The sequence below is a fragment of the Microtus oregoni genome, unplaced genomic scaffold (assembly GCF_018167655.1).
Source record: "Microtus oregoni isolate MIOR12 unplaced genomic scaffold, Mior012 000009F_ref0000495, whole genome shotgun sequence".
Classification (NCBI taxonomy): domain Eukaryota; kingdom Metazoa; phylum Chordata; class Mammalia; order Rodentia; family Cricetidae; genus Microtus; species Microtus oregoni.
In genome coordinates, this window is record NW_024543068.1 from 38,323,443 (window position 1) to 38,336,554 (window position 13,112).

The 13,112-nt window shown below is 40.7% G+C and overlaps 1 long non-coding RNA gene across 1 annotated transcript; it reads left to right on the forward strand.

Annotated features, from left to right (window-relative positions):
• Positions 1-1,154: 1,154 nt before the first annotated feature.
• On the forward strand, positions 1,155-2,603 carry LOC121452134. Its single transcript, XR_005974815.1, has 3 exons — positions 1,155-1,202; positions 2,179-2,221; positions 2,468-2,603. It is a non-coding gene; the product is annotated as an uncharacterized LOC121452134 (long non-coding RNA).
• The last annotated feature ends 10,509 nt before the right edge of the window (positions 2,604-13,112 follow it).

Below are 13,112 nucleotides of genomic sequence, written 5' to 3' on the forward strand. Positions count from 1 at the left end.
TCTTCCTTTACATAGTACAGTTCTTTATGATTTATTTTTATTTTCTGACTATGTGTGTTTGGCAGCATATGTGTCTGTGCATTGAGTGTGTCTGATGTCCATGGAAATGAGGAGTGGACATTAGATCCGGACTAGTGGATGTGAGCTCCCATGTGGATTCTGAGAACTGAACCTGGGTCTTCTGCAAGAGCAGCAGTGCCCTTCACCACTGAACCATTTCCCTAGCGCCATGGTAGTTCTTTTCTTAGCAAGATGTAAGGGTTTTCACTGTGATTCAACTGCCTACATGCAATTTAGCTGTTCCATGTTGACTATATTTCCTAAATGACTTTTAACATCAACTAGTCATGATTCTAAAATATGAGGAATAACAAACTGTCGTGTCCTGGAGTATAATGTTATAGAAGTAGCTGTAGTGACAGCCTCCTCATGGCTGGATTCACGAGAGTCCAGCAGGGAAATTTCTGCCCTCACTCACCTTTCTGAAATGCAAGTTGGACCTACACTGGGTCACAGTAAAAGAAAGAGTTAAGAATCCTGGTCACGTATTAGAGCCATTCCTTTTGACAATCTTTTAACATTACAGTAGAATGCTTTTAAAGGTAATGTCAAAGCTGGAGAGAGCACTTTGTGGTTAAGCACACTGACTGTTCTTCCAGAGGACATCAGGTTCAATTCCCAGCAACTACACTTGGCTCACAACCATCTATTACTATAGTTCCAGAAGATTCAATGCCATTTTCTGACTTCTGTGGGCAATAAGAAAAGATGGTGTACCCAGACACGCTGACAGACAAAACAACAATACACATAAAATAGACGAATTCTTTTTAGGAAAAGCATAAAGGATAACATCAGTGGTAGTCATTCTCTGTCCTTGCCTATCAGGATGGGTGTGTGGCTTCTGATGACTGAGAAGGAAATGCACATCCTCCTGAGCCTAACCCTCAGCCCCAGATCCAGGATATTATGGGTCAAGAGCATGTATTTTCATAGCTGACTCTTCAGTTGGTCTTGGTCTTACTGACACCCATATGAGAAGTATAAAGACCGACAATGAAGAGTGGCTGACTATGAGAGAATTTGAAATTAAAGGGGGATATGAAAAATACGAAAAATGGAAAAGAAGTATTCATTGCAATGGAGCCGTCTTCAAGATTGGATAAAGGCATGCTGGTGGTAGATAGCTCCGTGTTTCCTGGGTAAGATGGTGAATTAAATGGATACCTGCATTACAAGATTGCCCCACAGTTCCTCTCCCAGGTCATTGTGTCACACTTGTTCTTCAACAGCTGAGTATCATGGGTCAGACCTGTAATCCCAGCACTTGGGGATGCTGAGACAGGAGATTGCTCAGAGATCAAGGATGGCTTATACTCTGTAGTGAGTTCCAGGAGAGGTTACAGAGTGAGGCCTGCCTCAACTCCACCTACACAAAAATAAAAGTAAAAGAAGAGAAATCATTTTGAAATAAGTTCTTAGTTCTTCACTTTTATCGACCTTGTAAACTGGGAATACCAGGAGGTTTCCTTGGTAGCTGAATCTATTTCTTATGATGTAGGGTACACAGATCTTTCTGGACTGTGTCTCAGATGGCCTATCCCTGTGTCATCCTCACAATAAAGGACAAAAGTTTTCTCATTGAGTATTGGCTGAGCTGCATCTAAAGCATGGGGAGTACAGGTGTGAGCCCCTGGCCAGGGCAAGGCTGCACCTTCATACCCTACCTGCAGTTACTACTGTGGAGGAGAGGAATCTGTAGGAAATGATGCTGCAGCTAAGGGGTGGGATGGCTATTTCTGGCCTTAGGACTAAAAACCATGTCATGGAACAGTCTTCCCTGAGCTGGGTCATGGAGGACAGTTCTGACAATGTGTACAATGCAGCTATCTACACAGGGAAAGAAGAGTATGAGAAACAAGCCCTCAGTGTGTCTGAAAGCTGTGGGTGATCAAGTGGCTTCCCTTGTTTGAGCTCATGTGAAAATCACCAGGACAGGAAAAGGGGATCTAAATGTTTCCTTGACTCATTGTGGGGCACATGGGGAGTAGTTTCGATGAAGACAGCTTGTATTTAACAAGGGTACATACAAACAAAAATTTTGAGAAGGTGGTTAGAAATACCTCACTCACAAACTAAAACCAAAGACTCTCCCATCATTAACTCTCTGTCTTTCAGGAAGGACATCTACCAAGCAGACCCACCTAGGATAAGGGGACAGGTAATTATTCTGTTCTGATGTCTCAGACTATTGTCTATAAATTGTTTGTTTTCCATCTCTGTGCCTTTATAAGTTTGAAAATTGACAAATTTGTGTTTGATCAAATTTGATTTATTCTGTGGTGCTTATATAGTTGTGATTTCCCAAGCATAAAAGGCCAGGGCTGCTTTGAGCATCAAAATACTTGAGATACAGGTGGGAACAAACATTGGGAGCCGTCAAATAAATGATCTCTTCTGCTTTCAGAGGGAAAACCCAACAAGCCCAGAGTGAACAAAGAAAAACATAACTGCCCTGTGACCTTCTGCCATGATGTCTGAGGCCCTCATCTGAAAATTGTTAGTTGTTCATCTCTGGCATGTTACTTTTAAAATTCAGTGATAATAAAAATGGATTTTATCATATGGCAACAACCCATGTAGTGGAACCTGTCTAAGAAGAAACATATGGTATCGTGTATGGAGATAAATTCTGCTAACATCTGGGACAAGTGAATTATGACAGTGAAATCCTTGATTGAAGCTACCAGTCATACCAACAGAGCTTCTAACCTATTGTCTCACCCCAGAATAACTGAAGCTGCCTGTCACATAGGAGCTTTTAATTCACCATTTTACCCAATAAACATGGAAGCCATCTACCACCAGAATACTTTTATCAGATCTTGAAGATGGCATCTATTGCAATGAATACTTCTTTTCTATTTCCCTGATTTTTCATATCCCCCTTTAATTTCAAATTCTCTCACAGTTAGCCACTTTTCATTGTCGGACTTTATACTTTTCATATGGGTGTCAGTAAGAGCCCTGGCCCTGGCCCTGGGTCCTGGGCCCTGGGTCCTGGGCCCTGGGTCCTGGGCCCTGGGCGGGCTCTTCTCGGATGGACGCGTGGCGGGCGCGCGCGCGCTCGCTCCGGCGGTGGCGGCGGCCGCCGGTGGTACCCGAGATCCACCGGTCGGCCGATGCCCGTCTCCCGATGGCGGGCTCCTCCGTTCTTTCTTCCGCTCCTCTGGGGAAGCTCCTCGGCTCCGCGGCGGCGCCGTCCGTTCGCCCGCCGGCCCCGTTCCGTTCTCGGTCGCGCCCCTCATCCGGGCCTTGGCCAAGCCGCGGGTGGGTACGGCGCGGGGGAGGCTTGACCTTGACAGTGACCTTGAGGGACGCTGTGGGGTACTAGAAACCAGCAGGTTCAAAACAGTGTTTGCAGGAGGGAAGAGCACACTCAGAATTGTCAGGAGTTCCATGCAAGATTTTTGTTTTGCTTTTTCATAGTTTTCAGCCCTTACTCCACAGAGAATTCTTCTGTACTGTGAAAGTGGATAACATTTCTCAGGAGTAGAGTGAAGTCTCCTTTCCTTCCGTGTCTACTTTATCAGCCATCTAAGCTGATGAACCCCTACTTTTCCTTTCCATCCAGGAGAGATGCTAGAGTACCTGTGGAATGGACATTTTAAGATGTAAGTAGGCTCAGGATAGCCAGGAGTTGATGCATATTTGAGAATTGAGCTGAGAATGCGTTGGACTTTTCATTCAGAATGTTTGCCAAGATGTAAGAATGCCAAGATCTCAGGATTCTTCCAGAAAACCATGATATATGAAGATGTTTCAAGCTTTAAGACTAATAAAACATAGTAGTGATGTTTTGTTTGTATTTTAATAAATAAAGTTTGCCTGAAGTTCAGGGAGTCACACTGATTAGCTTTGCAGACCAGGCAGTGGTGACACACACCTTTAATCCCAGGAGCCACACTTGTTTGCCATAGAACGGGGCAGTAGTGGTACATGCCTTTAATCCCAGCCCTAGAGAGGAATATAAGACAGGAGGAGACAGCTCTTATATAGTCTCATTCTTAGATGCCTGGAGGCAGGATCACCATTGCGGACTGAGACAGAGGTAAGAGCCAGTGGTTAGCTGTTTTGTTTTTCTGACTTTCAGGTTGAACCCCAATTTCTGTCTCTGGGTTTTATTAATCATGCTACATAACATTTTATCAAATTAATTCACACTATTAAATAAATATACTTTCAGTTTTTCTTTTTCTTCATATTTAGTTACTTATTGGTGACTTAAAAATGATGCATATACTACAAAAATCAAAATGGTCAGGTGTTTGTCATATCTTTTACATTCCTGGCACTTAGGAGGCTGAGAGAGGAGCATGGAGAATTTAAGGCTACTCACGGGTGCTGAGTGACAGCTTGCTCCAAAAGATAAAAAATTATGAAGAAAGTGGGTACATGTTGCCCTTGGCTATATCTTGGATACTCATTGTATGTTAAGAGAGAAAATTCACATTTTGCAAGAAAGATCATAGTGTGCTAGTTTCTGAGAATTTAAAAACTTTCTTACTTGTATTAAAAATGATGTCACATGAATGTGCCACGACAGCCCCCCCCCGCCAAAAAAAAGAAAGAGAACAAAAAAGGAAGAAATAAAGAAAATGAAATCCAAGGCAATGCTATTTAATTTTCTGCAGATGTCACCACTGTTGTGATACTACAGGGATGGGCAAGTCCCATTCTTTCCCTTGTTTCAATGATTTTGTTTCAGTCAACCACACTAAACACACTAGATGATTCCAAGTTTTTTTTGCAATTAAATCATTCTGATAACTATTTTAGAATAGTAATAATTCACTCATCAATAACCATAAGAAAAATAATATAAAATATGACTGAAGAAATTTTAGAAGGATTTTAAAAGTCAGTTAAGAAAGTTCAGTTAAGAAAGATTTTATAAGGTCAAATGTGATTATCTCATTTTCTTTTTGTGCTGAGAAATGCTCTGAGAATAGAGCAGATGAACAGTGAATATTTGTGTATGGATTCAGAAGTGTGGTTGCAGTTTAGAATTTCCTTCCAAACAGAGCCTACACGGTGGTGAGGAAATGGAAAAGGTTTATTGGAATATGGGTAATAACTGGGGAAAAAGATTTCTAATCAGTTTTTTTAAACTTCAGAACAAAAATTAGATTATTTTTTAAGAATCTCTGAAGGACTTTTAGTATAAAGCAAAAGAAAACTTGAAAATTTTCTCTTCAGCTGGGCCAGACATTGTTGTGTGAAGAGAACAGGTGGACGAGAATAAACACTTGGCATGTATGAATTACTATTTCACAAGATCACTGTTTTTATAGTTTTTCAAAGCCTCACATCAAGCATTCTGACCTGAAAACTTCAGGTTTCACACCTGAGCTCCACTAGTCTCCCAGTAGATCTCCCTGGTGTTTACCTGCGAGTGGGATATGGAGCTTCCTTCTAGCCATGACAGGACCACACTTGGTAATTGCTCTAGGAGGCAAAATACCAGTGAAAATGGGGAGTTTTCCACTGTAGACATACCCTTGAAGAACATATTTCTTTTCTATTTCTGTGTGTTGAGAACTGAGAAAGATTGAGGCAAGCAGAAAGCTGCTCCATCTATGTGTCACCAATGGTAACGTATAGTGGTAGAATACTTGTGTTTTAATAAATAAAGCTTGCCTAAAGATCAGAGGACAAAGCAGCCACACTAATCAGCCACAGTGGTGGCACACACCTTCAATCCCAGCACCCATACTAGTTAGCCATAGAGGTCCTAGGGTCCTAGGGTCCTAGGTCCTATGAAGTCACATTGTTTGTGACATACGCCAAAATGAAGGCGTAAGTCACAAACAATGCCACACCAATTCGGGGTTATGATTATAAGGGTGGTATTTATTTAAAGGGGAAAAAACTTACAGATCACTGTCCCAGGCAACAGCCCTCTACGCAACCAGGAAAGGAGTCTAGTTGCCGGCGGAGCAGGAAGTGAAGAGAGAGAGGAGAGGGAAGTGGCCGCTTTTTTAAAGGGAGAGAAACCACGCCCCAATGGGCTGGTACCTCAGCGGCGATAGGCTGGAGGAGTGGGAGGACCTCCCGCAACACCTCCCCCTTTTGTTTAAATAAGAGAGTTCTAAACCTACTATGAAATTATATACAATAAGTACAAATATCCTATTCTAACTAGCTTAGGTCTTGTATAATAAATAACTTGGCCAAGTCATGAGAGAAAGTAACTACATTTATATAGTCTTCAACCCCATCAAAGATCTGAGAAGGGAAATAATGTTACCTGGGTAATTAGGAAGTTCAGTAAAACAACTTCCAAAACATGCAAAAAATCACAGAGACAACTGGCTACCTGGGCAATCACCCAAAATCACGTTAGCAGCATTGAAGCAACCAACTTTGGCTAAGGCCTAACATAACTGACATACCATTTTCAAAGGCAAGCAACTTTTCAAAACTATCTTACCCTGTCTTGGCAGGATATGACAGTCCTGTTTTATCCATTGATGCACGCTCTGTATCTTTGTCAATCATTGAGGTATGGGCATTTCTTTGCCCCAAGGCCAGTTCTGCCAAAAAGAAGGCTCCAGGTGGAATGTCTTTGGTGCTCAACATTCTCTTGGGAATAGAATGGTGTTGCCAGGAGCAATTGTGTCTCACTACCACAAAACTCTGAGTTAGATTAAAGGCCATTTTCTACAGCTCTTTGAAGAAGTTGAAGATTATCTATCTATCCTGAGTATAATCTCTATATATCTAAAGAACCTGATTAGTCTATTATAAATGACAAACTTAGATGACTATTAGTCTATATAATTCTCAATATCTATCTAACTTAAAGACTAAGACAATAAATGACTGTGAAACAAATGAGGACAATGACCTCCAAATATAAACAATGTACAAATATACATTGCAGTAGGTAAATATATATCAATACACAATCATTATATAAGTATCTTAATCAGAGGTAGAAATGTACACTGCAATATGGTAAATATATACTATATATATATATATATATATACATAAAAAATGTTTTAAACAGAGGTAGAAACATGCATGTGTACAATAGTCAACATAATTTAACTTTGTATCAATATACAAGAATCTATACCAATGTATTTGTCTAAAAACAGTAACTCACAATTAAAAATCTATTATCCCATCATCCCTCTTTTTTTTTTTCAAAATGATCCCTGAGCGTATAAAATTCCTCCCCCAACCCTCAGTCATATACTAATTATAATCAACCCCTAAATGATGTCCCTAAACCCAAGGGCAAACTTTACTGGGAGAGGGGACGTCGTCCTCTAGAATTACTTCCAGCTGTCATGGGGGCGACGTTCTTTCTGGGGGATCCTGTGAAAGTGAAATGATGGTTAAATTTCAAGATCAATGTCTTTTAAAATTGCCAATAGTCTCTGAGTATTTTGTGCAGGTCTGGCCAAAATGTTGTATAAGATGTGCACCATTTCAGCTGACCAAGTTGGAACTGTCTTGTGCAGCTGGTACCAAAAGCAGGTCTTGTAGTAGCGCTATCAGTATCATGACGTCATATCAACCAGGTGGAGTTGTTGTTATGGGGCCCCATCTTCTTCCTGGAAAACAACCCATTCAGTTGTCTTGATATTTCCTATTGGGCAGGTATTTTTCCATCTGTCAGTATCCAAACATCCAGGGTCCCTTGAATTTCTCAAAGATGAGTGTTTTCCTGTGGAGATAAGAACAGAACCCTGCCCCCATTCTATATGTTTTTCTTACCACCTGTATGAATATCATCGTTGTGGATGAGTTGTCATTTCTCCTTTCCAAGAGGTTTCTCCTCTTCAAATCGAAACTTTATTAATTTTGATGGTATCCACAATTTTTCTTCTCCTGTGGAAACAAGAGCAAAACTCCTTCCCCAACGTAGCACATCTCCTGGCTTCCACTGAGAGGTCAGCACATCTTTGAAATAAATCGGTTGATTTAGTTCAGCAGACTTTTCCATTATCCAATGTCTTTCTGCTGCTGTCGTTCCTTTCTCATTAGCGTTAAGAAAATTCAAGGTTAATAAAGCATTATGTAATCTATTTCTGGGGGTATTTTCAGTCCCTTTCTGTTTGTTCAGCATATCCTTTATAGTATGATTTGATCTTTCTATAACTGCCTGACCTGTAGGATTACTTGGTATACCTGTAATGTGTTTTATATTATAATAATCAAAAAAGCGTTTCATTTTCTTAGATACATATGCTGGACCATTATCTGTCTTTATTTGCGCAGGTATACCCATGATGGCCATAACTTCCAATAAATGTGTGATTACTGAATCAGCCTTTTCTGAGCTCAGGGCAGTAGCCCATTGAAAACCTGAATACGTGTCTATGGTGTGGTGTACATATTTTAATTTACCAAATTCCATAAAGTGGAACACATCCATCTGCCAGATTTCATTTCTCTTAGTGCCCTTTGGGTTACTCCCTGCAGGCAACGGTGTTTGATTATAGAAAGAACAAGTAGGACATCTCTTTATAATGTCCTTAGCTTGTTGCCAAGTAATGGAAAATTCTTTCTTTAGGCCTTTACTATTGACATGATACTTTTTATGAAATTCCAAGTCCTGCAACACACTTCCAATCAATAATTGATCAATCTCAGCGTTGCCTTGGGCTAGAGGACCAGGCAGACCTGTATGGGACCGGATGTGTGTTATGTACATCGGACAAAGCCTGTTCCTGATTATGTCTTGTACCTTGATAAACAATGAAGTCAACTCTGTGTCATCTGGTATAAATTCAGTGGTTTCAATATGCAAGATAACTCTTTCTGCATATTGTGAATCTGTAACTATATTAAGAGGTTCTTTAAAATCCCTTAGCACCATAAGAATGGCATATAATTCTGCCTTCTGGACAGAATTATAAGGGCTTTGTTCCACCTTACTCAATTCATCTGACTTGTAACCTGCTTTCCCTGATTTATTTGCATCAGTATAGAACGTACGGGCTCCAGTTATTGGAGCATCACGTACAATTCTAGGAAGAATCCAAGAAGTTCTTTTTATGAGATTAAGTCTATCACTTTTGGGATAGTTGCTATTAATTTCTCCCAAAAAGTTAGCACAAGCTCTTTGCCATGGTTCATTGTCTTCCCATAACTTTTTTATTTCTTCAGTAGTAAAAGGCACTATAATTTCTGCTGGGTCTATACCTGCTATTTGATGAAGTCTCAACTTACCTTTTATAATTAATTCAGAGACTTTTTCCACATAAGTTTTTAATTTTTTACTTGGTTTATTAGGTATAAATATCCACTCTAAAATAATATCTTCCCTCTGCATTAGAATCCCTGTAGGAGAAATTCTGGAAGGCAATATGACTAGGATGCAGCTAAGATTTGGGTTCACCCTACCCACATGTACCTCCTGTAATTTTTCCTCAATCATTGTCAGTTCCTTTTCTGCTTCAGCTGTCAGTTCTCTTGGACTATTCAAATCTTTATCACCATCTAAGGTTTTGTTTAAATGAACTATTAGATCAGGTGTTATCCCAACAGCTGGTCGTAGACTGGAAATGTCTCCTAACAATCTTTGGAAGTCATTAAGAGTCTTTAACCGGTCTCTCCTAATTTGTGCCTTTTGTGTTTTAATTTTCTCTAACCCTATTCTGTAACCTAGGTAATTAATAGAATTTCCTCTTTGAATCTTTTCAGGGGCAATTTGTAATCCCCACCTAGGCACGACTTTCTTTACTTCTTCAAACATCCTTTGTAAAGTATCTTTATTTGAATCAGATAACAAGATGTCATCCATGTAATGATAAATTATGGACTTGGGGAATTGTTTACGAATTATTTCCAATGACTTACTTACAAAATATTGGCACAGTGTAGGACTATTGAGCATACCCTGTGGGAGGACAGTCCATTGATATCTCCTATTAGGCTGAGAATTATTATAAGTAGGCACTGTGAAGGCAAATTTTTCTCTATCCTTTTCTTGTAACGGTATAGTGAAAAAACAATCTTTCAAATCAATAACTATAAGAGGCCATCCTTTTGGTAACAGAGAAGGCAAAGGAATTCCAGATTGTAGTGGGCCCATATGTTGAATTACTTTGTTGACAGCTCTTAGATCTGTCACCATTCTCCATTTACCAGATTTCTTTTTTACAACAAACACAGGAGAATTCCAAGGGCTGGTTGATTCTTCAATATGGTGAGCATCTAGTTGCTCTTGCACCAGCTGTTCCAATGCCTGTAGTTTTTCTTCAGCTAGAGGCCACTGTTTGATCCATATTGGCTTCTCAGTTAGCCATTTTAAAGGTAGGGCTGTTGGTACCTCTAAAGGTTTGGTATTTGCTGTATGTTCTTGTACAGCCTGAATGGCTGGTGATCTTTTTCCATAATACCTCATCATATCCTTCCCAGAATTATGAGTTCCTGGAACTACAGGAATGTTAATCTGGGTATTCCATTGCTGTAGCAGGTCACAGCCCCATAAATTTATGGCAATATTGGCTATATATGGCCTTAGTCTTCCTATTTGCCCTTCGGGCCCTATGCATTCAACCCATCTTGTGCTTTGTTTTACACGAGATAGGGTTCCAATTCCCAGGAACTGAACATCTACCTCTTGAAGAGGACAATTCGGATGCCAAGATTGTGGGGTAATGATACTTACATCCGCACCTGTGTCTAATAAGCCTTCAATAAAAGTGCCATTTATACAGACTCTTAGCTTTGGTCTTTGATCATTAATAGAAGTCTGCCAAAATATACGCTTACTCTGTCCTACTGGGTTTTTTTTGACTCATCCTCCATACGTATTTCATCATTTAGACCAGTATTACTTTTTACAGCAGAAATTGGAGCTTTTAATTTTCTTGGTGAGGCACGTTCTCCACTGTGACTGGGAATGACTGGGCCACTGTTGGCTTGGGGGCCTGCGAGAGGCCCCTCAAGGAGTTTCCCGATGGTATCGGGTTGCCTTGTTTGTCTGTTGTTGACCTGCATTCGTTGGACCAATGTCGGCCTTTACCGCATCTCCTACATATACCTGAAGGCCTAGGTCTCCTATTTTTGTCATTCCCAGAGGAGATATTATTCCTAGAAATTCTGTGCCTGCAATCCCTTTTCAGATGTCCTAATTTACCACAATTAAAACACCTGGCAGTTTGATGTCTCCTCATTGCTGTGGAAATTGCTTCTCCTACCCAAGATTCATCGTTACAGCTAAACGTCTCAACATTCATCTTATGCTGAATCCATTCATCCATAGGTGCTGATCTTGACTTTAAAGGCCCAATTATCTTTTTGCATTCTATGTTTGCATTCTCAAAAGCTAGAAATTCAAGAAGTATTCGTCTAGCTTCTGGGTCTGTTACCCCTATGTCCAGAGCCTTAATTAATCTTTGCAAAAAGTCAATAAAGGGTTCTCTTTGTCCCTGCCTAATTCTGGTATATGATTCAACCCATTTTGCTGGATCTTGTATCCTATTCCAAGCTTTTTTTTTTTTTTTTTTTTTTTTTTTTTGGTTTTTCGAGACAGGGTTTCTCTGTGGTTTTGGAGCCTGTACTGGAACTAGCTCTTGTAGACCAGGCTGGTCTCGAACTCACAGAGATCTGCCTGCCTCTGCCTCCCGAGTGCTGGGATTAAAGGCGTGCGCCACCACCGCCCGGCTCTATTCCAAGCATTTAAAGCTGCTTGGTGACATAGACACAGTACTTCATCATCATAAAGAGCTTGGACCTGTGGATCAGCATATTCTCCCGCACCAAGAATTTGATCTTGGGAAACCTCGACACCTTTTGCTCTTCCTTGTTGTTCCATATGTTTGGATTCTTCTCTGAAATAAATTCCAAACATCAAGGAAGGTCCATTATCTAAAACTGCAGACACTAACTGATGGAAATCATGGGGGGTAGCTCTAGCATTAGAAGCCCAAGTCCTTATCATTTCCTTTACGTATGCAGAGTGCAAGCCAAAATTAACAATAGCTTGCTTAATTTCTTTTAGATCATTCATTGCTATTGGCATCCATCTAGCTTCTCTGACTCCCTTTGAGCCTTTAGAAGTTGACGCTTTGTCAGAATTAAGTATAGGGTATGCCGCTAAAACCTTGGGTAAGCCAGTTCTAATAGCTGGTGTTGGCATTGTATCCTGTCCTTGTGCCTTATTACTCTGTTCACCAGCTCCAATCATTTCTTCAATCATTTCAAGTCTTTTTATTATTGTCTTTATTATTGTCTCTTTTGAATCCTGAATCTCCTGACCTGCATGAGTTTCTAGTAAAGATTGTATGGTTCTTAGGAGTGCCATGATCTTCCTAAATGATGGAATATGCAAAAGAATACTGAAACCTAGTAACCAGTAAATTAAGTTATCCCCATAGTCATATAAACCTTGCATGATATAACCCATTGTATTGGTAACCAGAACAGTAAAATTCGCGTTGGAAACGAAAATTGCCATATTACCTATTATCTAGCAGGTGGCGCTGTTGCCAAGCCGCGACGAAAACAGGGTCCTGTTTCAGAGTCCGCCTAGTATTTGTTAAAAACTGGAAAATGTAAGTTGCTCAACAAAGTAAATGTAATTAAATCAATTCCAGAGACGGAACCAGAAACCCAGAATCCAGGGGTAGAGAAGAGCAACCTGGAAGCTGCTTATGCCTCCACGTGACAGAGTCACCCTGAGGGGTTGCAACTTTCAGCAACCACGTGCTCTGGTTCGCGCCACTTAAGAGCTGTGCTTGCAAGGGAGATTTAAAAACGACTCAGAAAAGAGCAAACCACAGGGGCAGAGACTATGCGGGCCTGTGGAGTTTAAATCCATGTGGGGAGGCCAAGGCAGCCACTGCAAGGCACAGGCGGCAGCTGAGGAAGGGAGGGCTCCCGCCTAGCAAAACTCACGGCTGCCAAGCTGGACTCGCGGCCGCCAAGCCGAACTCGCGGCCGGCAGCCGAGCGGGGAAAGGAGAGGTTCTAAAACCAAATGTTGGGTGCCAACTGAAGGCGTAAGTCACAAACAATGCCACACCAGTTTGGAATTATGATTAATAGGGTGGTATTTATTTAAAGGGGGAAAAAACTTACAGATCA